The 25899-nt window shown below is 40.1% G+C and overlaps 1 pseudogene; it reads left to right on the plus strand.

Annotated features, from left to right (window-relative positions):
• Window positions 1–21308, plus strand: part of LOC108150106 — a 34758-nt pseudogene extending 13450 nt beyond the window's left edge.
• The last annotated feature ends 4591 nt before the right edge of the window (window positions 21309–25899 follow it).

The raw sequence follows: 25899 nt of genomic DNA on the forward strand, positions 1-25899 counted from the left end.
GGAGCGGTGAGTACTAGAAGTGGGAGGTGGATAAGGTGCAGCAGGTAGCAGGGGCGGAGGCAGGTGGCACTTGGCAGTTGAAACTTGGCACTTGGCTTTCGGTAGGGGAAAAGTGGGAGGTGGGAAGGTGGGGAGGTGGGGAGCAGTCAGGAGACTGCGGCCAGCCATACCGTACTGTCCGCAGACAGGCCAAAACCCAGGCTTGTTACTTTGTTGGCCACTAAAGACGGCGAGGCTGTCTTTGGGCCGTTGTCTATGGGCGGGCGTCAGAGACGGCGAAGGTCAACAGATTGTCGATGTCGGACTGGACTGGAGTGGACTGAAGTGGAGTGGAGTGGAGTACTATACACTGGCGGATGGAGACTGTGACTGTGGTATAGTAGGTATAGAAGGTATGGTGTTAGTGTCAGAGTCAGTTGTCTCTGGTTTCTAGTGCTAGTGCATTTCGGCTGGCTCTGGGCGTTACCGTGATAATTGTTTCTTGTCCATTTGGCCAGCTTGATTGCAACTAATGAACTCTAATGAAAAAGCAGCAATGAGTTTTCCATTTGCTTTTATTGGAGGAGGGAGGCGCGGTTTCCAAAAAGTGCAATAAACGATTGAAAGATCAGTCAGTCAGGTTCTTTCGGGGAAAATCAAAGGAAAAAACTAGGTATCTTTTATTGGTATCTTTTGGGATTTGACCTCTGGGACCTTGTCTCCATATTTTGATGTTTATTGGCAAAGAAAACTATAAAAAAAACTGTGGGAAAACTTAAGCTTTGAAAAATATAGAAACCCATCAAAATTTTTATGATAGTGTTCAACACATTGTTAATCATCTGCAGATAAAATATATGATGTTGAATAAAAAACCTATTATTTATACATAGTTATGGTCATTAATAAATTCTATAAAATATCGCCTAAAGTACTTTTAACTTTTTAACATGTTGTACTTAAATATTACCAAATTCAGCAATAATTTATTTAAGCTCTTTCCTTTTACGTTCGTTTTTTTTCTACTACTACTATCAACTCTAAAAATAACTATCTAAATTTCTTGATATTTCTTAAACTCAGCTTGTTTTTGGAATTTTACTTAAAAATTTCTGCTTATTCAGAGAGTGATTGTATTAAGCCATTACAAAGCTAAAAAACCAGAACACAGAGTCCTGGCTTAAAAATAAAACATTTTCCTGCCCAGAAGCTGTGGTGGAAGCCAAAGAAGTGTGCCCTGTGATCCGACTGCTCTGGCTGAAAACCGCAAATCTGGTCAGAAAGACATACAACTTAAAGTGGCAGAGGACCAGGATGATGACCAACAATTGGGGGCTCCGATTTCCGATGCCAAAACCGGCGAGTGTGGCGAGTGTGCCGAGTGCCAAGTGGCAAGTACCAAGTGCCAGTGGCAGACCCACTCACTCACTCAACCACTCACAGTGCTGACGAAATGTCAACAATGCCAACAAGTCTATCAGCCACATCACTCGGGAGCGAGAGCCCAAAGCTGACACCCACAATGCCGCAATTTGCATAAGCTGCCAGCAGACAGATTGGCGGAGGAGTAGAGCCAAGGAGGCTGGGCCACCAGATGGATGGGATGGGATGCTTTTGGAGGAGGATGAGACCAGGGAGTGCAGACTGTAGGTGGATGAGCAACAAGTAAGCGACCGGGGACAGACGGAACCCAAGCCAATCATCGAGACAGCAGCAACATCTTCAGTGAATAAATAGATTTAGCAATGTGGAAGCAGAAATACACTAAAATTATAAAGCAATACAATACAATTTCAAGTATTAATTAAATTAACCAGTTACCATTTAATGTCGCAAAACGTAAGTGATAATAGTAATAATAATAAAAAAAAGAACAAGTATCACCCACAAATAGTATTAAATTTTTGGGTATTTGTAAAAATGCAACTTAAAAAAAAATAAGTTTAGTGGGAACTTAAAAAAACCTTTCTTGAACACTAGAAGAAACCACAAAATTTCATATCTAAACAGGAATTTTATAAATACAGACCATTTTAATGTTTTCCAACTATAATTGTTTAAATTTTATTGTTTGGCTTTAATTTCCAAAAAAAATTATAAGTTTTAAACTTATACTTTATTTTACTAAAAGAACTCATCTCTTTGCTGCTCCATTTATAATAAACTGTTATTCTAGTCGTTAAAAAGTGTAAATAATGCTTTGAAGTGCAAAGGCATTTAAAAATCGTTGCAGAGTATTTTATTGGGTACTTAAGAAGTAAGTTTTGAATAACCTTCACTAAGCTAATGTTTACTCCTTCAGGGTATCCCTGAGAATCTTGGGCGGGAGTGGGAGTGGTAGTGGGAGCAGGGAATAGATTGCCACCCGTTTTGGGATCCCGCTTTGGATGCTGCCACAAGACATAATAAAAATCTCTTTTATGGCACTTAAGTGTCTTGTGTGTGTGTGTGTGTGTGTGTGTGTGTGTGCTGTGTGGATTGTGGGTAGCATTTACCTTCAGCTCCGGCAAAGAGCTACAAAACTTCGGCTTGCAGCTCCAGAGTCCGGAGTCTCTGGGGCAGAGATTTATGCGACTTTTGGCCAAAGTAAATTGTGCATAAAAAAGCCAGGCCAAGTCAAGCCAGCGTTTGATGATGAAGTGCTCAAAAATATATAATGCGAGTTGTGGAAATTTACTAAGTGCAAGAGTTGAATTTATTAGACAAAAGTTTACTGTTTACGAGCTGTTGTCTCAGCGCGCGCTTATCAACTGTTGGCCATCAGCGGGTTAACTTATGGTCTAGTGGTCATTCTGGATGGGGTAACAGGTGCTGCTGCCCGGAGTCCAGGTCCAAACCCAGTAGTGTACTTGGTCACCCAAACCAAAAGATTTCGAGTTCGTCGACGGGGTTCAAAAGGAACAAGTTCGCTCCCACGATGCTGGCAAATTACACGGCGCGAAAGAAAGGGGAGCCAGCGAGCGGGAGGAGCTACATTCAAATCCCATCAGCCACGCAATGCAATCATCATGATCATTATGAGCGGAAATGCAGGAAAAGTAGGAGGTTTTTAACAGCCACCGACTGCCGACCGGGCAGCGATTGCCGTCGCATTTTTTACCCACTGCCGCTATACCCATTCATTTGCTTGGGGTATACCGATGTACCCGAATGTACACGTTAAATACCCAAACAAACTAATTTAACAATTGGAAAAAAAAATAAAAAGTTTCGTATAAAAGCTAGAATAGGTAATAGCAGCAAAGGTAATTTAATCAGTTGATTTAATCAATAATCAATTAATGAAATTAAAATGCATTGGGAAACAAATGATAGGTATACGGCAGTTGCTTTGCCTCAGTTAAATATCGTCCAACATGCTTTGGAATCTATGTAAAACAGAGTAACCTCTGATCGATTCCAGGGTATCACCTTTGTCGTCCTTCCTTCTGAAAAGCTCCGTTTTTGCTGCCTTGGCCGGCATCCTGTTCGTTCTGCTGCTGCGCTGGCATAAAAAAAGGCCGCGCGGCATGCAAAAAGTGCCGACGACGACGCCGACGCCGCAGCGAAGGCATTTTATGTCGCCATTGCCGCAGCAAATGACTTTAATTGCATTTCTCAATGCGGTTTTTCAGCTCTCCGAGATCCCACATCCGAGCTTCGGGACCCGAGTCCGGAGACTTTTGGAGTGCAGTGAAGTGGCACCCTTCGGCTGCCAGAACTGTACAGACAAGGCGGCGTCGTCGCCGACAATTTCACCAAGCTCATCGGCGCAATCTTGATATAAATAATAATTAAATGGATTAGCTTGGATATCGGCCATTAGAGAGGGAGACGCCCGGCTCACGGTGAACGCCCCTGGCCAAGATTCTGTCGGCCAGATTGCAATTGGCAATGCAAACAAATGGAAGGCCTGACAGAACCCTCATCTCATCTGCAACATCCATAAGATTTGCACAGGAAAAATCAAAACAATATATTTTTATATTTCCAAACCTGTAATTTCTTTCCTAACAATTAATTTAAGTTTTAATAAAAGAAACACAAAAACCCTTAAAAATAATAAATTTAATTTGTATTGTCTTGTAAAATTAAAAAACAATGTTCGTTCTTCTTAAATGCTTAATATAAATGGAAATGTTTGAAAAGATGTGTTTGAGTATTGTAAATATAAATATTTTTAATATACCATTTTGGCTCTATCCTAATCACCCAATATTAAAATTAAATTGATTTAACAAACATTATAATAACAATGAATTTAAAAATTATATAATACAATAAGTAACTTAAATTTTATTCATAGAAAAATTATTTAATGTAAATATATATTAATATATTCTTCCTGTGCACCCGTTGATGATCGCTAGTAAGTGGCTTGCGCTTGCGCTCAATTAATTAATGGCAACTGCCATGAAAGAGCCGACTCTCGGCCGCAGAGCAGAAATCCAGCCGAAAGCCCCTCCAAATGCCCCGATCCGCAGCCTCAGCTCAGCTCAGCTCAGCGGAGATTGCTATCGAAAGTACGTCTGTACATGCGTGTAGTTTACATACAAAAACCCAAGACAGCGTTCACACGCCGCCAGCAAAACCACATTTACCTCTACCTCAACCTCTACCTCTACCTGTACCACATGAACTGAACCGAACTGAACATTCGCCCAATCGAATCTGCGCCTGCGCAACGCTTTTTTCGGCAAAAACAAATTTTCAGCTTGCTGCCTTTCCATTTTGACATACCCTAACCACAAAAATGGGGGAGCTGGGCAATCCAAGAAATAAGAAACTGGAAAAACAAATATTAAAATAAAATTTAATTTCCGCCAAGCGTTGAACGTATTAATATTAATGAATAGCTTTTGTACATGCTTAGAAAGAGTTAAAAAATCAAACGAGTTTTGCTTGTTTGCTAGGAAAACTTATGTGACCACTTTTATAACATTACTATCATTCAAAATATAACTATTTTTATTAAAGACTAAATAGGTACTTCAATTTTAGATACGTTTTATTGTCCCATTGGAATACACAAAAAAAAATTATTACATGGGATATAAAGATAATATCACCTTATTACCTTTTTATTTGTACACAAAGATCTTTTGATCTTTAAGCAAATATATTTTTTTTAATTAACGCTTATTACAGCTTTACAGTTTTTGCATAACTACTCAGGGTATTGCACAGATCGGTTTCCTGGCCTTTCCCCAATTGGGAGGGCCTAATCTGTGGCTGCTTCTTTGGCTTCTTCATCTGCTGCTCCTTCGCTTTCCACTTTTGCCCACTTTTTCCCCTGATCAGCAGCTTCTGCCTATCGTTTGTTGTTTGCCTTGTTTGGTCATGAGAATTTGCTTAATGAATTTCTTACAGTTTTATCGCTTAATTTGGCGCCTAATGAAGTTAGCAATAGGTGTCCATTCCCCCCCCCCCGTATCCCCATCTCAATAGCTATTTTTTGCTATTCTCACTGATTTACTACCCCCCCTTCTCTTTTGCATAGATTACACATACGCCGTGTGGTCCCAAGCAAATTGCTTTGGACGTTGGCAGTTCCCATCGCCAAATATTTGCCTTATCCCCTACTTGAAATCCCCAATCTAGACAAACAATGCATTCTATATTATATTAACAAGAGGAAAAAACATTTGCTGCAAATATTTTTCGGTAATTTTTTTTCGTCTACTCCACATAATTACAGACCCAAATGAGGAAGTCTGAGGAGACGGCGGAGTTTTCGCCCGTCGCGTCATCATCGCGTGCTGGCTGCAAAAAAAAAGGTCCCGAAAAAACGAGCAGAGAAATTAATTTTTTATTTACGAGCTGTCACAAATTCTGCTCTCTTTTTTTCGCCCAGTCTGTGCACTCCACTTCACTTCTTTTCGTTTGTTTTTAATTTTGTATTGTTTTATTCGTTTTTTTTTCTTGGGTTGCCTAATATATCAGGGGGCGGCAATTTGCGCTAAGTGGATAATGTGCATAATGGTAGTTAAATTTAAATATGTCGTAAAACACTTCATTTCGGCTGTAGACAGTCTGCCATGCCATGAAAAGCTGTCAGCCAAAGTTTTGTGTATATCCCTGACATCCATAAAAATGAGGAAATGCTAATGGTAATTATAGGAGAAAATAGAGAGAGTAGACGGAGTTCAAATATCTGCACAAATTCCACAGCAAATCATGCAAGGCCCGTTCTAGCGGAAGAAAGCGAGGAGAACCTAGAACCTCGCTCTAGATTCAAAGACTTCGGGCTGCAGAATAATAAGAAATATGCATCGTTATGTTGCCGGTTGTCAACGATTGTCGTTCGATTTGATTGCCATTCGATTTCAAGCTGTCAAATGTCCACTCGCCTGGGGCAAAGACAATGAAGTCAATAAAACAAATATGCAATTGATAATGGTTCGGTATACAAGAGTAGCATTTGAATATGGGTACACTGAAAAAAATGTAGGGGTAACTAAGAAGATAAAAACTACTTAAAAGCGTAAAGAATAAATAGAATAATAATAATAATAACAAGTTATTAAGTTTAGAACGTCTTAGAACGTAGAAATACAAATTTTGTAATACATTTTCTTTTTAATAATAAAGAACATTTAAAAATGTTTAAAATCTATATGAAGTTGTCTATATCTGTAAAAATCTGTCTTTCTCCGAAATTATTTAAGTAATTTATGAAAATAAGGTAGAGAAGACAGAAGACTAGACATTTCTTTTATTTTTCTGGGTGTATGGTAAGTATGTGAAGTTTGTCCCGACATGACCTTGAGGCAACCAGTCATGTAATGAAATGCAATTACGATCAAAAACCGCACGACCCACACACAATATTCCCCCGAATGCAACGGACCACACAGGCTCTCTATAAGGTTTCCCCATCCAGATCCCAAAAGGCCCAGCATTTTCGTTTCTTTTTTTTCATCTTAAACCATGGCCAAAAGAGCCGATGTCCGAGTTCTAGTCGCTGTTAAAGGCTACGCATGCTCCGCGTGAGTTCAGACGATAAATCGAAATTGTTTGCACTGCCAAAAAGCAAATAAATGCATCAGCTTTGGCGGGATTACAGGATCAGGGGGGGGTGGGTGGGAAGCGGGGGGTTGGGTAAGGGGCAGTCCGGTCCATGGAGCATGGAGTTATGGAATTATGTGTCAAATTGGCGCTGCAACAAACAAGAGTTAATGGCCTCATCCGCGGCGGCCTCTGGGGTTGGCAAATGGAAATTGGCCGAGCGGAGGCTGCTGCCTGTGATTTTCCGCACATTGAATGTGTTTTTAATTACCAGCGAGGAGATGCCAAAGCGACTGTGGCTGAGGCTGAGGCTGAGGCTGAGGCTGCGTTTGCCCCTTCCAAATGCTAGAATGGTAAAATGGTTAACTGGCCAAATGGCCAAATGGCAAACCGAAATGCCAGCGCACACGCTGCACTCGTAGATAACAATTTAGCGGCGATTTAGGCATGTCCGAGATGGAGCTGCCAGTGGAGCTGCGAATGGAGATGGTTCGGTCCAGGAGTTGGAGTAGCCAGTGCCCACACCCAGCTCTGCCAGATTTCAGATGCCAGATCCCACATCTCACAGCCCAGCACCCGCGATGCCGATGGTACTTCGCAGGCATTGACCAACTGAAGGTTGCATCGTGAGTTAACTTTAACTTTAACCTAGGGTTAAGAACAATATCACAGAAAATTTTAATTTTTTTTTCCAGGTTTGTGTGATGCGAAAAGCAATAATCCTTTAAAATCAATAAATAATAAAGGTCTATATCTATAAATTTTAGGTAGTTTACATTTTAAATAACCTTTGAGAACTGAGAACCAATTACAATTTATTTTTCCAAGTCGACCACATTTCTAAACAATTTCATTACAGTCATTAAAGAAACACTTTACATTTAAAACCATTTAAATCATATAAGTCTAAAAAAAAATTCTAAATTCAAGAAAATAACCTATAATTTATTCCCGGATAGGTAAATGTAATTGTTGAAGATGATTTTGTAAACTTCCATCTCTAAGGCGCTACTGTGCTAAAAGTTTAGCATGCGGAAAATTAACATGCGGCGGGGCTCTCAACTCTTTTTCGTTCTGCTCCCTCTCTTTTGACTTCTCTAGTTGGGCTTATCTCTGCGTGTTTCCCGCTGGCCCGAGAGAAATGGAGAAAGGGAGAGAGGCGGCGGTGCGGAGATTTCCCTGGTGAGAAAAGCCAATGGGCAGCGACTTCCGAGGGGCAAATTGAGCGTGTGACCAAAGTCAAGTGCAGTGAAAAGTAATTAACTGGGAATGGTGGAGCGGTGGTGCGGTGGCTCGGTGGTTCGGTGTTTTCGGTGGTTCAGCACTCAGTGGGTGAGCGACCACCGAGCGAAGTAGACACAGACTTTCGAATTATTGAAATCAAATGGTTTCGATTATTAATTTTAATTCTGGGAAAGCCATCAGCCAGCGACTGATCCACTCTGATCCGACGCAATCCAAATCGATTCGATTGGCGACGCAGGCCTATTAAAATATTTGATTGGACCACCGACGGAGTGAGAGACTGGAAGACGCTGCTCCATTCTGTTGTTCCCCGATTGAAACATAAAATTCGTCACAGTCAGCCTCTAAATGATTTCTCCAACGGCTATTTTTAGTGAGAGAAGGAGGGAAACGTTTCCCCGAACTGTCCCAATCTAATGCAATTTGACATGCAACAAGGCAAAGTCAGTCACCGACTCCGGATTTTCTATATTCCCCAGCAGACTCCCCCACATGGGTGCACTGAAAAGAAATCAGCATGGCATCCTGATAATATTATTTATTTTATTTCCCATTTTGCATATCGTATATAAAGTCACCTGAAATCAAGTGCATGCATGCTCAAATTACTAATTAATTTATTTTAATTTTTATTCTAATTATTATTGTATACTGCAGTTATATTATTTCTAAGGGTTTTGCAGTTATTCTGCCCCAACATTTTTGTCGCGTTAATGAAATCATAAATTTAAATTGATCACCAATGAGGATGACATTCTTTCCCAGTGCAAACACTTTTTTCTTAGCTGGACTAGGGACCAACGGATGGGAGGATGACACTTGTCTCCGACTACAGATCCTCCCTCTTCTCCAACGCCCCTTACATATGTTTAGGGCGATATTTTTTTGGAGAATGCATATCAAGCTCATTACATTGCAAATTGCAGACGCAGATTCAGTTTCTTCGAATAGTTTTCCCTGCGAAATTCGCCTCTGAAGTTCAACAGACTGAGGCTCTTCTGGGATGCCACTTTTCACACATGTCCCTGGGAGTGGATCTCGTCTTTGCGATTTTCCCTGCTTGTGGTTGGTGCGGGTGCATGTCTCATGTAAATACATATATATTATATCGTGTATATATAAAGATCTGCAGACAATCTGTGGAACAATGTGATAAATCTTCTGCTCTGCCAAGTGCAAGCAACTCTGGGTGGGAGTGTTTCCCTTACTCTCGTCTCGTTTGGATTTAAGAGGTGATAATATGGAAAAGGGGTATATTAAATAGGACATGATTTTGCTATTAATACAGTGCTTCCTATTATATAAAATATATGTATTTCCAAAAGCCCAACTAATCAAGTATAAAATTAAGTAATTCTTCAAATTTTATTGTGTTGCTGATCAAGGCTGGCTGTTCTTAAATTACGACTATACTCATAAATGGTTTTTCACAGAACAAAAGTTTTTAAATTATTGATTACTAAAAGTGTAGGGTACCTTGTGGCTTAAAAGCCTCCTTCTTAAGCGATCGTGGTTTTTTCGCTCCATTGCTCCACTGAAAGTGCAATGTTCAGACGGGGCAGACAACTGCTCCTCTGTCCTGTGGACACCCCTTAACCCCCTACTCCCTTAACCCTTGTCTCCATTGACTTGTTCAGGCCTCTTTTGCCACACCAACGCAGCCAACAACTTGTACATCATTTTCAATGCTAAGGGAACATGAAGAGCAGCAACAACATCGAGCAACTTTGTTCATGTGGCCTGCAGATTTAGTCTGCGTTCTTTTTTGTTCACCAAATAGTTGAGCGCAAATTACAAATTCAAATTTAATTAAGTAAAAAATTAAACAAACATGCAGACGCGTCTGCGTTGTAGTTTGTCAATCTTCGGGGCGGAGGTAACCAAGAGGAGGAGCGTCTGTCAATGTGACAAGCGACAAGCGGAGGAACATGGAGAATTCTCTCGGATTTACCAGATAACTCCCCGTACTTCCCTCTCGATGCAAATCAATGGCATCGACATCGGCACTTCAATCGATTGGCTCTCCTTCTCGCACTTGGCCTCGTCTCTGTCCCACCTCTAAATACCCGCGGAGCTATAAATGTTTCAATTAAAATAAAATAATATGCCCACTCGACTCGGGTCTCGCCTTTTATGGCGGCACTGTCGAAGGTGTTTGCTCCGCTCTCTCCTTCATTTCTATATATTTTTCCCTCTTTTATTTTCCTCCATAATTGCATGGAGCGTTAGCCACCCAACCACCCAACTCTGCGAGCCACCCAACCACATATGAATTATGAACCGCCATTTCTCGGGCCGCGTAGAGTGTCCATTAACGTCCGGCAGGTATCAATTTGCAATGGTCATTGAAAATAGGGCTACCGCGCAGCGAAGGCAAGCATTCAATTAGTGAAATCACAGTGATGGAGAAATTATGGAATCAAAAGAAGCCCATTATTCTTGAAGTGGTGGCGGAAAATTAATTGAAATTCTTAAAAAAAAGAGGTAGAAAATGTCTCTCAAAAATGTTGCTTTTAAGTTTAATCAAATGTGTCCTACGAAATTAAATACCAATCTTAGTAGCATAACATTCTTTTACTCTTAAAAGTATTACAACTGGAAATTTATAAAAACAAAAAATTGAAACACAATTATACCAAAGTAAGTTATTAAGTCCTATTGCATTTTAGCATATAAGGAATTTAAATCTTTAAATGTCTAATAATATTCAAGAGAATAAAAAAAGTTATATAAAAATGTAATTTATAATCATACGTAGGTAGTCTTAAATTGAAACATTTTAACATTGGAAAAAATAAAACGTATGATGAGCAAAATTGATTTGAAGATATAAGTTAAGAGAATGCCACAAGGAGTTTAAGAAGTTATTATGAAATTTAGGAACTGATCTCAGACAATCCAAAGACATTACCATATTGTAGACTGTCATAACCGATCGCAGTTTGGTCACAGAATTCGCTAGCTTTGCGAACAGGCAAATCGGCATGACTAATCGCAGTTCAGTGACTCGGAGGCCCAGCCCAATGCAATTCCCCAGACTTCCCACCGCCATATAGCATATATAGCACCTACTCTTTGCCACAGACCCCTTCCAAGCCCCCCGACTAACCCATCCAAATTCAAACTTCAGATGCGTTGCCGTCCATTTGCCATCCATCAGATGTGAGAGGAAAAGTACGGAGACTCGGAGCCGAAATGCATTTGCATTTTGCATAAAGTTGGCAACGTTTTGGCCTGCAGGGCGCATTCGGAATCGCGCTTTGTCAACGGTACTTTGTGCCATAAAGCGTTTAGCCAATCGTCCGAGTTGGTAAATGACTAACTGGCCAACAGACCAACAGACCAACAGACCAACAAACCAACCGTGTGGCCAACGGACTATGGTGGATGGGGATGTAGATGTGTCAACCTGCCCGAACAACCTGTTGCCGCGCCGCCAACTAATTATGGAATCGAATGAGCGGGGCGACGACATTTAAAATGGAATATTTAGCATTGAGTTTATTGGCGGCACCTACATGAAATCATCATTAAATGTTGCAAACTCGTTTGCCACAATTTGCGGCATAGACTGGATGAGGATGTGGCTGCCGAAGGCGGAACGTGACTGTTCCTCAGCCGGCAAAAAAAAAAACAAGTAGAATGAGAATCCCAAAGCCGGCAATTGATTTGACTTCCGCTCTGTGTGTTCGACCTCAGGAAGTGGCCCGACAAAGTCTGAACCCTTTTCAATATAAATCAATTTCGATATTTGCCCACTGACTGCTGTAAGGGAAGCTTGGAAAATCTTAGACGAAAACTAAAGCATACTTTTAATGCTCTTTATACAGGAATAATACAAATATACTATTTAAAAGTCATACTTGACTTACTATAATAAATAAAGAAGCCCAATATTAAGTAAATAAAAAAAAATTTAGTATTTAACTATAATACTCAAAACATAAAACAGCTACGTAATACAATATTATATTAGAGTAGAGTATAAAAAATAGAAATGATATATTTAAGGATTTACCTACTAAGTTTAAATATCTCTACAAATTATACAAGACCATTTTATTTGGCAATCAGGAATTCAAAATTTCAAGCTTCATAAAAAGGGACACCACTTTAATTTTGGAATATTTTCAGAGGACTTCATGAGTAATATTAAATTATTATTAATTAAGTAAACAATTTATTTAATGTTCTGTTAATAATCCATTGGTAAGAGTAAAACCCGTATGAAAACGGAACTGAACTCGCAACATACGTCAATATGGCAAAAAGGACAAGCCAACTTGGCAACAAGGGCAGCGAGAAAAAAACTAGAGAAAGAGAAAAGCCAAGTAAGAAAAGAAATCTCAAGACATTTCAAATTTAAAATGCGATTTTCCAAGGGGACAGAAGGAGAGGACTGAGCCACCACACACATATGCCAAGTCAAATTGAAAGGATAATTCGCCCGCAAACACCCTCCTGGGTTTTCGCATGTGTGTGTGTATGTGTGTGTGGGAATCCTTGGGCGAGTTTATCCAAGATCCCAGCCCCCCTTTTTTTCTCTCCAGAATTCGCTGGCAACTGAAGTCTACTGCTGATGGCATGCTAACACGCCTTTGAATTTGCCAATTGCTGTTGGCGCACGTACAAAACACTTAAATTCTCACAGCCCGAGAACTGGAATATCCTTATTCCCATCCGAACATATATATGTGTATACACATGGACGGCGGCTGCTGACTGTCTGCCTGCCCCAAAGGAAGCACCCGAGGAGCCTTGGCCTGCCGCAAGGATTGCGGGGCACGTTTAAGAAATAGAATTTTTAAGCAAGTGCCGAGCTCGAAAAGGTTTCTCAGTGGATTACGATTTCGGTACCGCGTAGTGTGGGAATAATGGGGATATTACGTATGTATAAGGCTTGATAAAAAGATGAATAGATATATTTTTAAATAAACCTTATGACTTCCCAAAAGTTTTGTAAGTGAGTCTTATTTCTCACAAAATAAAACATTTAATAAATGCTTCATAGTGATTGAACATTATTTCTCTGTGGACTAGGAAATTAATTCTTTATTACAAACTTTTAGTATTTTTTTATATTCGTTGTTTGACAAAAGAAATTATTACCTTTTTAAATTGATTGTGTGTTTTTTAAAGTTAATAAATATTATACATTTTTTAAGAAGTATTGCAAATTGTTGTGTCATTTTGAATAAATATAGACTTTTTATTTTAAAAGAATAAAAAAGGGATAATTAATTTTCATCTCCTATAACAATGCTTAAAATACAATGGTATTTGATAGTCCACACATACTCTCCCGTCTTCTTAGTTTCACTTACTATCTGTAAGACTTTTTCTTCACATTATCTAGATTATAGAACTTCCATCCTGCCTCGAGTTCATCTGTTAGCACCCTCTCTAATGAATGGCTCGTGGTTCAATATGATTTCCTGCACGATTTGTTTGTTAAAAGGCAATTAGTTGATAAAGGCTGTCCTGCTACACTATGCTCCCGCTGTTCCTGAAACTTTTCGAGAAGCACAAGTACACACGAGGCGGTGGCGACTGCTGCATAATAAATTCGCTAACCACGTAATGCTGCAGCTGCAGTGCAGGGATTTCGCATACATTTTTTATGCGAAACACCCGCCCGGAGGCAGCGAAGGAGAAAGACGGAGAAAGACGGAGAAAGGCGGAGAAAGGCAGACAGGAGACAAGGAAAGGACTCGAAAACTTGGGTCAGAAAGTTTAAGGCAAGTCAAGAGTTAACAATGCGGCTTCAACGTGTCGCAGGACCTGAAACTTGCTGTTTAGTCCTTCTCCTTTTAGTAAACCCCGAAAAAAGCCAAAGGATACTTTAAGTTCGCCTGCTAATTGGATTTGCGGAACTCAATAAAAACGGAATTAAATCCACTTGCTTGGTGGTGTGACCACCGCCAACCCATTTGCCTTGACCATTGGGCACAAAGTTTTTGGCAGCCATTATGCATAGACAACAACGAATTTTCGGAGGAGTTCGCCTCTCACAGGAGTTGAGTTTTAGTGACTCGCCGAAAACTTTTGCATATTAAAATGGCATAAAAAGCAATGGCCACAATTTCCGTTGCCAATTGCATAAAAAAGAAATCTCTGGCAGGTTTTATGTTGCATAACCAACGCTGCGTATGCGCGATTTCTTGTCCGTTTTTTTTTTGTAATTTTTTTTTGGCAACAGCAGCCGTAGCACCAGATAAAATGTCATTAAGCTAAAGTGCAACAAGAGGAAGGAAGGAAGGGGCTCGAAATTGGGAAGGAGGAGCAGCTGCCCACACAGTGGTCAAGAAAAGTACTCGCACATTGCGTGACGACGCCTTCGCATGCCGAAAAACAGCAAATGCAAAGGGGAAGGCAACAGCAACAGCAGGACATGGATATGGGGTATGGATATAGAGTCCAACGCAGGTAGAAAAGGAGTCCGAGACGGTGCCTCCTGTTGGCCAGATTACGCGCACGATATGCTAATTTACATGAGGCCACGCTCGCAGCGAAGGAATTGCAGATGGAGATGGCGATGGCGCTGCCTTGTTGTGGGCGATGACACGATGGCCACGCAACGGTCTTGGGCAGCACTGCCCGTAAAGTTTATATATTTTAAAAAAATTCACAAATAAAAAATAAAACAAAAAAAAATATTTGTTTAGGGATTTATTATGCACTGTAAAATAGAAAAAAGTAATTACTTTATGATTCTTTCTGCTTAAAACTTCTACTGACCTAAACGAAATTAAAGATATAAGAAAGAAAATGAAGATACAAGATAGCAAACTTTTTTATCTAACATTTAAAACAAATGTATTTATAATAAATTATTAAATAGAAACATGTAATGACTTATAGATATTTTTTAAAAATACTTTGATAAAAGAAAACAAAACAATTTCGTAAAGAAATCTACCCCTGACCTAAACAAAATTAAAGATAATGGAGTTGATGGAATAGGTATTTGTAAATAAGGATTTTTTTTAGCTGTATAGCGCATCATTTTGAATGAATCTTCCTTTATTACAGCACCTTTTTGTAAGTGCACCGGGCTGATCAATATCGGACGCAGAAAAATGTGGTAAATACAAGCAATCGAGCTGTAATAAATTTCAAGTGTAGCGCACCCGCGCCCCAAAAACCCGGGAGGAGTACGGAGCAGCCGAGGGAGGAGTTGTGGAGGACAGTGGAAGAGTGGGAACTTGTTGCACGCATGTTGACACACGCATGTGGAATGTGGGGATAGGTAAAGAGGTGTTAGAAAGGCCGCAGCCGAAAGCCGTTGATATCTGGCAAACATTTCACCTGCTTTTGTGGCGCCCGAACAGGCCCTCCTTTCCCAATTTTCTCTCCCCTTTCACCCATTACGCCCCACCCCCTTCTCTTGACCAACTAACTTTGCGGTTTAAAGCACTTAAATATCGACTGCCTGATGTTGGTGCCTTTTGCTGCTGCAACCGTTGCATGCAACAAGCGTCAATCACCCGCACAAAACTGAATATAAAAACCGTTGCCTGTTTTGCTATGGAAAATTGTTGATTTGCCGCTTGATTGCGTGCGTGTTGGAGTACAAAAAAAGAAAAAAGAGTGAGGGCGACTTGGTTAAAAGGAGTTGGGAAAGGAGAAGGGGGGTATGAGTTGCAACCTGAGGCACCTGCACCTGACCATCGGGTGATTATAGAATCGCACTTAGAGCAACGGGAAAGGAAATGCGAAAGAAAGTTTTATGCCTTGCGGTTGGATGGACTATTAAATGCTCTAAAGCGCCACCTATTGTCAGCGGGTGAGCACCTTAAGCGCAGCGCGGAGCAAAATAAATATAATTAAATATAAATATATCGCCATTGCGTATGTCAGGCATCGTGGGTTAGACAGGCGTACTTAAGTGTTAGGAAAGAGCTTATGTCGAACCCATAACGATCTGGCGTTATTAAAAGTCTCGAGAACGCTACGATGCTGGATCCAAACTCAAATATTATCCTTTAGTTATTAATGCTCATTATATCATAGACGCTTATTGCTTGTCACTTTTTACATAGCAAATTCTATATTGAATGAAAGTTACATATTTTTAAAAGAATGTTATGTCAATTCATTTCATAATGCAATTTCTGGGTAAGTCAAATGTCCGAATGACAAAATAATAAATATCAATGATGTACTTTGATGTAAAAATGATGTAAGATTATGGTTTGAATAAATATTTAAAATCGTTTTGAGTTTCAAGGTTAGTAATATAAGCCTGCTTAAGCCTTGCTTAAATTTAATTTACTTGTGTAATGGGTAACAAGAAACCCATTTTATCCTGTTGTAGCTACGTTCTCTAGGTGCCGACACCCGAGCAAATATCCCTGAAGACCCCTCTCACCTCGTCAGCCCCTGCACTTTTATGACACACATTTTTATGCCGGAAGTCTGCCCCGCGGCGTTGAAAAAAACAGTAGAGTACATCCGCGGGGACAGGAGACCTGGGGCTCCAGGGCCCCCAACTGGGTGAGCAGAGCCTGGGAACGGAAGCTGCTCCACACTAGACGACGAAGACTGGCCAAACGGCAGGCCAAGCTCAAGACAGGCCAGCGGCAGTCATTAACAGCTCCCAGGCCTGGTAATTAAGCGTCCTTCGCCAAACGAAGGTGAGACTGTCAGCCAGAAGCCCACCTGAATCTCCTGAAAAACCGCCACCATCCCATCGTCCGGCAGTCAGGTGTTAATGGAAAATTTGCATTTTCGTTTAAATTTCGCAGGGCCGCTTTGTTAATGCCTTGCGACGCATCGATTCGTCATGAGCTGGTTAATTGAATGTTTAAATGTTAGACAGGCGCAGAGTGAACAGTGCCACAAGAGCCAAAAACTAGTTGAGGGGCGAGCTCAATTGCTTTGGCAACGGTTGTAAAAGCAGACGGAAACCGGCCAGAAAAGCACAGAACTGGAGGTCGGCAGAAAGATGGCTCAAATGGTTACCAAGATCGCTTAATGTCATACATTCTATGGGATTGAAAATCCATTAACATACCAATAGTTAGCAGACAAAAATTATTATATAATTTTTTATTAAACAGAGAAGTAAGTTTCTTTAATAGAACAGACCTTTTCATAAGTCAACAAATATAATATATAGGAAATTTATTTTTTATTTCATAATGGATTTAAAATACATTTACTTTATCAACTAAATCAAAGAAATTACAATGGAAAGTTGTAGATCAAATGGTGACTAATGAAGATATTTACAGCAAGAAATTGCAATAACAATCTAATTAAAAAATATTTTACAGAAAGAAAAGGAACGTTAAAAGTCAAGTTTTTATGGCCTATTCGCTGGAAAAGTCAGTTTAAGCTTGCATGAAGAGATTTAAACGGCTGTCTATTATGCATCGTTCATCATAAACATGGTGAACTTTTTATAGATTCCATGCTAAGATTTTCCCTGGAAATCTTGACGCATTATTATGAGAAGACTTAGGCGGATGAGGCAGGAATGTCATCGCAGACCATTTTTCAAAACATTGTCCTCCCAGCTCCTGGTCCTGCTCCTTGGTCAATGGAACAGGGAACTGGGCACTGTGGGCAGTGATTATGCCGCCACGATAAGCATATTGGTCGAACGATCCGTCCAGCGATTGGCGCACCAAAGTGGCAAGAGCAATTTGTAGCCGGGTGAACGTGCAGCGACCAAAACGGCAGCAAAAGCAAGCCAGGCCAAGCATTTCATTTTTTGTGGCTGCTGCGGCCGCTTAATTAATAGACAGCCTCAGTCGCAGATTGTGCTGACCACTTACCACTTGCATATGATCAGTATGTGTTGATTGCTATGAAACATGCACCGTGAAAAACACTCCATGAATGCCTTGGTTAGGAAGGAAAAAACAATTTAATTACGTTTAATTTAATTAAAGATTACCCTTTTGAAAATAGAGTTTTATAACTTTTGAACTTTTTAAAGTTTCTAGACATAACAAAATAATACACTTTAAGATCAAGTTAGTGTTGAGATTTTCTACCAAAGTAACTATGTAGAACTCTTGGAATAACAAATGTCTTTAAAATAGTGTGCTGTAGAACTGGAACTATGATTTAAAGCTTTTGAGGTTCTCCTGAAATAAGTAATCCTTAATTTCAAGCATCATCTGTTATTTTGCCGCACATTTTCCAAAAGCATATTTTAGCCTGTGGCTAGCCATTAGCCATTTTCCCCAGTGCCCTCCCAGTTGCGAATCCGTATCTGTCCGGTGGCCGCGTATCGTGTTCGTATCTCTCGTCGCCGCTGCTTTTATGGGCCGCTGTGTGTTGACAATTTTTGCCATATGTGCAACGGCCTTCGCGGCCGTTCTTGTCGCATAAATCAAGCAGCAGTCGCAGTCGCAGTTGCAGTTGCAGCTGCAAGTCATCGGCGCGGGAGAAAAACAAAGCCCGGCCTAACAGCAAAAAATAAAAAATAGCAATCGAAATGAATCGGAATTGCGGGTGTTGTTCGTTTCCCAGCCTGCCACAACGGGTTTTCCGCTTAGGCGACCTTAGGAAATATGCAACAGCAACGGCGACGGCGACAGCAATTTATTGGCCAGCCATCAATGGAAGTCAATGAGCTGCCACTCCCCCAAAACCCCCCTCTGGTTTTCCTAAGGTCATATGTGGGCGTACCTGGTGGATAGGGGAGGGGGGAATAAAGCAACTCCAAAACTCCAGGCAATTGCACCTGCTGTTGTTGCTGCTGCAGCTGCAACATGCAAATTTGTGATTAAGGTCAGCCGGCAGCATCATCAGTCGCTCAACTCCACAAGTCTGGGGGTTAAGTCACGCGAATGTTTGTCTACCTCAAGTCGTGGGTGTCGCGGATAAAGATGAGTTGTCCGGGGGCCAAAAGGCAGCGGAGCCAGGGGCCAATCGTTTGTCAGCCACAACTGACGGCCACAAACAAATAGGAAGAGTTACTTTTGTTGATTATTCATAGTAATGGTTGACGACTGGATGCGTGGGGGAAATAATCTTGCTCTTGATGGCAAACACCTCACTGCTTACTTATATTAAATATTAATTTGTATATTGTAAATAAAACATGGAAATAAGTAAATAAAAACATGGTTCATAACGCGTAGATGATAAGCATTAAAATAAATAAAGGGAAATCTTTCAGGATAAATATAACAGATTATAACTTCCACTTTCGTACTGCGTGCCTTTGGTTTTCGGACTCAATATATGTAGTGTTAAAGCTTTGTAAACACCTTTAAAAGTGATTTTAAATGGCACCTCCATTAAGTTTAAGACACAAAATTCTTGGTACATGCTATGTAAATATATAACACTCTATATATAATAAGAAATCACAGTGGTGGCAACGAAATGCACTTTTATTTTAGTGTCATATTTTCTGTATTAGTTCGTCAGCGTGTTTTTTTTTTTGCTACCAAGTATTATTTACCAAATCGTATAAACTTATTTATACTAGTCTTATATATTTATACTGGATATGACGGACAGGTAAGAAAGTTCGTTATTATAACACCAAAAGACTGAATTTCCTTTTCACAGTACATACGATCCGTACCAGAATCGCAATGTGGAGAAGCCAATCTCGTAAGACCCCAATTGATCCAAAGCTTGTCTTAATTTTAATAATAATTTCAGAAACTTTGGAGCCGTCATATCCCTGATAAAATGTGTAATCGGAACTGGTGTTCTGGCACTGCCCCTGGCATTTAGGTATTCGGGAACAATCCTTGGCGCTGTTCTTCTGACACTTACGGCCATTCTGCTGATCCATGGAATACAGCTGATAGTAACAACTGATTGTCCTTTGTGTGAATCTCTAACCAGAGTTGCGTTGTAGGTCAGTTGCATGGTAGAGTGCTCCCGTCGAATGCAGATCGGATATGCCACCTATCCGGAGGCGATGGTCTATTCCTTTGCCAACGGCCCCAAATGCTTTAGGTATCTTTCCAGGGCTGCAGGCTACCTGGCGGACACAGTGCTGTGTTCTTCGCACTACGGCATCTGTGTGGTCTACCTAGTGTTTGTCGCCAGCAACATAAAGTCCGTGGTCGATCAGACTGTGGACTTGGAGGTTGTGACGGACATACGGATTTATATTGCCCTTATTGGACTACTGAACATGCCCCCTTTTTTTTGCATCATTCACCTGAAGTAGCTGGTACCCCTAAACTTTGTGGCCAATCTTTTGCTCTACATCGGCTTCGCTATGATTTTCTACTACATCTTTCAGGACTTGCCGCCCTTTTCTGATCGCCAATACGTGGGCGACTCCTGGAAGCTTCCCCTATTCTTTGGAACTGTGCTGTTCTCCATTTCGTCGGTGGGCGTGGTAAGTGCTAAAGTGCATATACACAATGGGTGGATCCTTAATCATCCTCCAAGATGCTGGCCGTCGAGTCCAAGATGGCAAAGCCGCAAAAGTTCATCGGTTGGTTTGGCGTACTTAATGTAGCTTCCTTTGTGGTCGTCATCTCTTACATCGCGTTTGGAATATTTGGTTACTGGCACTACGGAGATGAATTGGAAGCATCCTTAACCCTCAACCTGCCCACAGAACCGTGAGTTTCAATGAGTGTAAACGGTGAAGTGGCATAACGTAAATGCTTTCACTAACAAATGTGCCGCTGCACCGTTTACAACCAGCCTTAGAGTCCAGCATAAGTATTACAATAAGGAAAATACTAATTCAGGTCCGAATACTAATAGCAATTGACGTCTTCTTGACGATTCCGCTGTCCGGATACGTTGTTATCGATATCATCATGACCCGCTACTGGAACAAAAGCGGTGAACTGAAGCGGGCCGTCCTGAAAGAGGTCATACTGAGGATATGTTTTATGCTAATTGCTACGCTGAATGGCATTGCCTTCCCAGATTTGGGTCCTTTACTGGCGATGGTTGGGGCCCTCACCATTTCACTGCTGAATCTCGTCTTTCCGGCTTTTCTCGAGATCTGTTTGTACTATCCGGAGGAATTTAATTACGGAAGGCTTAAGTGGAAGCTCGTCAAGGACATAATTATGATTATTATAGGATTCATCATTTTAATCCAAGGCGCCGTGTTTTCCATCATAGACATAATAGAGTTCTATGGTAAATGAAATAAAGTTACCGAGAGCAACAATGTACTGAAAACCTGAAATCACTACCTTAAAATGTCAATTGTGGCAAATCCAATCAACCAATTCTAAAATTAAAATGCTTTAACCCATAAATTCTTTGTTGAATTAAATAACATTTTACTTACTACATAGCGGTTACCATTTCATAAAAAATTTAAAATTTGGACTTAAAATTTTAAATCCGTCAAAAAAATGGTTGAAAACACTGTTTAAGCTACAACAAAAGACTGGTAAAACATGATACAAAAAATTAACTAATAACATAAAAAATATAAAATACGTTATTTAATAGTAAAAATTTAACCGCCACTACATTTATTATACCTAGATACAATGTACTACAGGTTTTTAAAACTATTGATTGTCCCTATAGGGACTTTTATAAAAGCACAAACTCTAGACATTACTACACGTAAGAACATCATTGAAAACTATTGTAAGATCCGGCTCGAAATTCGTTTTAGTCCAATCTGCAGTTCCATCAGAGAAAATGCACAATCGCTTAGCAATTTTGTGGCTGCAATTCTTTTGATTTGTTCCTCGGGTTGGACCCTCAACTTCCCCACCATTTGCAGACAATTTTGCGGCTGTTAACGACAAATGACATTCGGAAAGCTATGAATTTTATGGGCAGAACAGCGCAGCTTGAGTGGATTGAAGTGGATTTGCTGCGGTGGAGCAGTGGGGCTGTGGTGAGCGGGTTATGCGGGTGCTGCGACCAACAAACCCAAGAACGAGCGAACCCCCCCGAAAGGCCTTCCACATCTAGCAGGTTTCACCTGCCCGTCCAACCACCAGCACCCTCCCCCGCCCCCTTCGCCAATTCCTTCCTCTCTACGAGGCTGCAACGTGGTGTAATTAATGCAGCAGCAGCTGCGCTTTGCCTTCTGCACCACCGCCCCCTAACCCTCCACTGCCCCTGACCGACGGCCGCTTATCTCGGGCTGGCATATCGAACAAGAAAAGAAATCTTTTATAGTCTTTTGCGGTTTGTCTTTGAGTCATTTTGGCATGCATTTGGCATCGATTTAGAAACGCTCGCCTGCCCCGCGATCCGAGTGCGTGAGTGTGGGAAACGTGGCCCCAGTGCCCCACCGGGTGCACCACCAATGCCCCCACCGGGGTCCCAATGTCCCACACAGAAAAGAAAACTAATACAAAATATTTAATGCCAAGCAAACAACAAATTAAAAGTGCTCAAATAGTGCCTATTTTAGAAAAAATGTATATATTTTAGCCATCGATATTTTTTGAACTGCAAAAGGTCTACAAATATCGAACTATTACCTTACAAAAATTTTAGTAAGTCCTAAAAAATGTTCTTCAGTAAATAAAAACAACTTTAAATACTAGACAATCCAAATCTGATTTTATAAACATTTCTAAGAGGTAACAAATAGTTATGCTGACTTAAATGTTCTTGATTAATTTATATGATTTTCTATGAAGTAAATTTTGATAAATACAAATAAAATAAATATATTTAAATTAATTGCAAATTTTTTGCCAGTGCAGGCGGGTGAAATGAGCGATTCCAATCGCGTTTCTTGGCTCTTTTGGCGCTGCCAAACGGAGCGCGGCACCCGCCGCAGACCGATTGGAATCGGCAGTCAAAGCAACCACAGCAGCAGGAAAAGCATCAGCGGTGCAATTGCAGCACCACCGCCTCCTACAAGTTTTCAATTTCTCGTCTGGCGCTTTGACAAGCGAATTTTTGCGTTATTTAATTTCTGCCGCCGCAGCCGCCAAACAGATGAAACACGAGCGATAAGCGCTTCCCAAAAATTGCATTTCAGTTGCACTTGCAGTCGGAAGAGTCGAGCAAAAACATCAAATTGATGTGGGGCCCCAAATCCGCCCAGAAGACATATCATCTAGAAGGAGGCGATTCACGCAAATGCCGGGTCAAGAATGCCATGTTCCCTGAACTGCTCATCTCAGCTCAGCTCCGGTTTATTCCGTTCCGGCCTTTGTCATCAACATCAACATGATGCGGGTCATAAAACGCAGAAGGGAAAGGTCACCGAAGAAACAGATACCCTTGAAAATATTTACGACATTCTTCCTAAAATTAACTTAATAAAACAAATAATAAAGAAAGGTGTACAATGAGTTAAAAAATATATTTCAAGCAGCGATAGAAATAAATGATTTTACAAAAATATAATTTAATTGTTATATTCATTTTTTCTTATCGCTGCTTTAAAATGTTTTTAAAAGTAAATACATACTTAAAAACCTATATTATATATAGGACAAGAAGGACAAATTATTAATTTGTAGAACCAAATAAAATGGAAATAAAACTTTATTTAATTTTAATTAATTTTAATTTTAAAGTGGTGGCATTTAAAACGAAAAATATCTACCAGCATAAGCATAATGGAAAGTTTTCCAGAGTAATAATTTATGTCTTAATAAAAAAAAACATATAAATGTTACATCAACCATGATTCGAGATTTTTTTCAACTCTTTTAATATGCCTCACCAGTTTTCAATCTACAGTAGCTAAAATTTCCAACTACTATAAATTAAGCCGAATAAACCGTCTCACCTAGCTGTCATACCCTCTCCGCCAGAGTAGCAAAAAGCCAAGAGTCCTGGCCCAAAAAAGAGCTTCCAATTTGTGCGGCTTGTCGTAAAGTGTTTGTGTTGTTTCTGTTTCGCATTTTTTCGCCACTTGCCACGGCTTCTGGCAGAGCGGCCATTCATTTGGTTTTTATGAGCCGAGGCGGCAAGCGGCGATGAATGTGCCAGGAGCTCCAGGTTGTCCTGTTTCCGAGTTGATTAGAAGGCCAGGTGCCTTTTGGAGCCTGCTTAACCATGTCTTGCTGCGGCATGTCCTGGTCCTCTTGTCCTAGTCCTGTTTTAGTTTCCCATTCCCATTCCCGTTCCGCTTCCCTCTTTCCTATTCCCTTCCTGTTGATTTACGCCTTGGCTTATTGCTTTTTGGCCTGGCCCAGACACCTACAGCGAAAACAAAAAGTGAGACAAGAGTTTGGGTAGCGAATGGGTAGACAAATGGCTTGCCATTTTTTAGAATTGTCCAAATGTTTGGAACTATGTTAATTGTGCGATAAATTCGGTATTAGATACTGCCAGCTATCGCTAAATCAGCAATTTGATATGCTACATCGATCTAAAAACTACAGCACTGTTATAAATTTGATTTCAAAATTAAATCAACATTTTGATTAATAAAATATGATAATAAATATGGCGATTAAAATGTTTTTTTAAGAAAAGTATACGTTTTTTATATTTATTTCTAAATATTAATTTCCTATCGCCATTATTTAAACTTTATAAAGATTTTTTTGTATCCAATAAAATGTTCAAACCTTTTCGGAATTTAAAACAACAGGTTAGAAATAAACAAGTTATAACACAAAATAATTTAACAAAAACATTATTATAGAGGTGGTATTTTCCTCAAAAAATTCACCTTTTTTGTAAAACATTTAAAAACACAGTTTCCACTTAAAAAATTGAACTTTTAGCCATTTATTTTTTTTCATATACCCTCCCTTTCTGTTTAATGTGTAATGCCAAGGCTGTGCCACAAAATTCACATTGGATTGTGCCGCCTCTTCGGTCTCCATGAGTGAGTGATGAGAGATCGCAATCGGGAGCTGCTGATTGCAGATGGTCAGATGGTCGGATCGTGAGTACACAACTTGTATATAGCGTATATATCAGTATCAAACTGTGCCGGTCAGGCTACTCGAATTGCGTTGGCACCTGCAGCTAGCAGCCTCCAACTGGGACGCAGCCTTTATTTTACGGCTCAATAAAGTGAGTGAAAGGGGAGAAGCAGCCCGAAATTGGAGCAGTCTAATGGGAGGAAATAACCGAAATGGCTGCCCGTTGCAGGTTTCATATGCATGCCTCATTCCCAAGGAAGGGAATTCGCCAGCTGCTGATTTTGTTTTCGGATAATTGATTACCTGCGAACAGGGATAGGACCCCATTTCAGGCAAGATTCCCAACCAAAAACGAGGATGAAGTGATGGAATGAATGTCCGCAGCCTTGACAGCCTCGCAACTGAGGTTACGCACTGATTGCGCATACGCAGCGTGTAACGCGCCGATTTTCTCACACTGCTAAGTTTGCACTAAAACAAAAATAAGCAAATGTCTGCTTATATTTTTAAATTGAAAATTGTTAAGAAAGTCCCGTAAAGAATATCAATAACAAATATTCGCTGTTTATAAGTTTTATGTTTATAAGTTAAACATTAATCATAACATGTTCCTAAAGTTTATTTAAGTAACTCTTAATCAAAGCAATTAAGTGTTTCTTTGAATTAATGTTCTTGAATAAATTATAGTAAATGAATGCCATGGACAAACTTTATGGGACGATCTGGAATTTAAAGTTTAAAATAAATTATAATTAGTCATTTTCTATTGTTTGTTGTGAATTGAAAAATTTAAAATAAGTGGTAGGTATATGCACGTGTTCAAAACTTATTAATAAAATGAGTTTAGAAGTAGAAAAAAAAGAGTTAAGAATTTGTTTTTCTTTATTTTCAAATTGAGGAGATTACCGTGGATCGGCTATAAATT

Source organism: Drosophila elegans, unplaced genomic scaffold, assembly GCF_018152505.1.
Source record: "Drosophila elegans isolate 14027-0461.03 unplaced genomic scaffold, ASM1815250v1 contig_208, whole genome shotgun sequence".
Taxonomy (NCBI): Eukaryota; Metazoa; Arthropoda; class Insecta; order Diptera; family Drosophilidae; genus Drosophila; species Drosophila elegans.